The sequence below is a fragment of the Penaeus chinensis genome, chromosome 42 (genome assembly GCF_019202785.1).
Source record: "Penaeus chinensis breed Huanghai No. 1 chromosome 42, ASM1920278v2, whole genome shotgun sequence".
Classification (NCBI taxonomy): domain Eukaryota; kingdom Metazoa; phylum Arthropoda; class Malacostraca; order Decapoda; family Penaeidae; genus Penaeus; species Penaeus chinensis.
Genome location: NC_061860.1, coordinates 11423774 through 11426273, shown reverse-complemented (window position 1 = coordinate 11426273; position 2500 = coordinate 11423774).

The window sequence follows — 2500 nt, the reverse complement described above, 5'->3', positions numbered from 1 at the left end:
CTTTTTGCTCTCTAGCCGTAAAGGTGATTTTTATGCTAAAATTATTATTTGGTATTTATCAAAACTTTTGCTACATTTCGATATATGGTGTTTTATACTGATAATTTATATATATATATATACATATATATATATATATATATATATATATATATATATATATATGCATATATATATATGTATATATATATATGCATATATATATGCATATATATATATATATATATATATTTGGATATATAGATAGATAGAGAGAGATATAGATATAGCTATATATATATATATATATATATATATATAGATATGATATAGTTGTAGTTAGATAGATATAGTTAGAGATATACTGTAGATATATATGATGCAGTTGTATGACAAACGGAAAAAAAGGACAACGATTTTGGTCAACATGTTAGTTCACAATGTTAAAAAGGCGGATTATTAATTAATATTGTAGAACAGTTTCATGAATCTGGCAGGCACACACACACACACACACACACACACACACACACACACACACACACACACACACACACACACAAGTTTCTCGCTTTTAGAGAAAAATATTTTCCAAATCTTGAGTGTTTTCTCAAAGTCGGAAATAAAGTGGAAAAATGCAAAACGTATGCAGATGATATATTTCTTTCGTCCTAGATAAATTTTCGTAATATTTTAAGAATGATTTTAAAAGGATACACGTAATGATGTTAACAAACGTGAAGAAAAAATACTGAATAAAAATAAAATATTAAACAAAAAAAAAACACATAAACACACACTCACACACGCGCGCGCACATATATATACATTTTTTTTTTTAATTCTTTTTATTCTTTTTATTTTTTAACAGCCATTCATTCCACTGCAGTACATAGGCCTCTCTCAATTCACTATAGAGAGGTTACATGGCAGTGTCACCCTTGCCTGATTGGATGCCTTTCCTAATCAACCTGTGCCACGGCGGCGACTTCCCAAGGCGATATGTCGTTTCCTCTGGCTTGAGTCAGCAGTCAGAGCGCAGGCATTTTTACGACCGCCGCGACGGGGAATTGTACTCAGGACCACGAGGGTCGGAGTCCAGTGCTTTAACCATTGGACCATCGCGACAGTCATATATATACATATATCTACATATATATATGTATATATATGTTTATATATATTTACATATATGTGTATATATATGTATATATATACATATATACATGTATATAAATGTTTATATAAAATATTATATATATATATATATATATATCTACCTTATCTATCTATCTATCTGTCTGTCAATCTATCTATCTATTTATATATATATGTGTGTGTGTATGTGTGTGTGTATGTGTATGTGTATGTGTATGTGTATGTGTGTATGTGTGTGTGTATGTGTGTATGTGTGTGTGTGTGTATGTGTATGTGTATGTGTATGTGTGTGTGTGTGTGTGTGTGTGTATGTTTGTGTGTGTGTGTGTGTGTGTTACAATTATTATTCTGTTATTTAATATTGACATCTTCATAAGACATCTAGATATAGTCATTTGAAATAAGGGAAAAAAGTGGATCCAACAAAACTATATATATGCAATGAGACTTCCCTCAGGGAGAGTAGACGGAAATTTGTGACAAAACTGCTTTCACTTCGCTCGTTCCTAAGTTTTCGTAATCACTGACAGTAAGCTAGACAGATCGCGATGATTTCAAGCCTTTAAACTCCTGGATTTAAACGGAACATGTTTCGAACACTGCGGCTGTTTTTTTTTTATGTTAAGTTATATCTTCGTCATATTCTTAGATTCTATGTGATATGTGTTTGGAAGTGTGTATTGAAATATGACGCCATATACAGTGTCAAAGTATTACGTATTTTATGAAAGTTCATGTAAGGTAAATACGAATATGTAAAGAGGTTTAGTTCTGTTTCGAAAAGGGTTTCGAAACAAAAGTTATCGTAGGCAGGTGTATAGGCCTACTCGGTAATTCGCACTATTCACTTCTGAGGTAAGGTTGCTTCACGGGGTTGATGTTTTGGATTTAAAAGTATCTATTTACAGAGGTATAATGAGTTTTAAAAAAGGTGACATATGGTTATAGTGTATGATTTAATTCTTTGATGTATTAACAGGACTCCACTCCATCCAAGGGCCGGGCAGAGAGACGTTCGCTTTGGTTCCGGTTGAGAGCACGACAAACAACTGGCCAGGAATTAGTATTGTTTTTGTTGTTCTTGTTTTGGTGTGTGTGTGTGTGTGTGTGTGTGTGTGTGTGTGTGTGTGTGTGTGTGTGTGTGTGTGTGAGCGCGCGTGCGTGCGTGTGAGTCTGGGTGTGTAACGCGCAAACTTTTACGTAGTTTATATGAAAAGAAAACATTGCATTTCCAGAAGAGAGGCATGAACGTAAGGTAGATGTGGGGGAAGGTGCTTTCGGACAATAAAGACTGAGGCCTGAGTTGTGTGCAGTAATAGGATGTCACATGATTTTAAGTTGAAACCTTCATTTCAGGCATTTT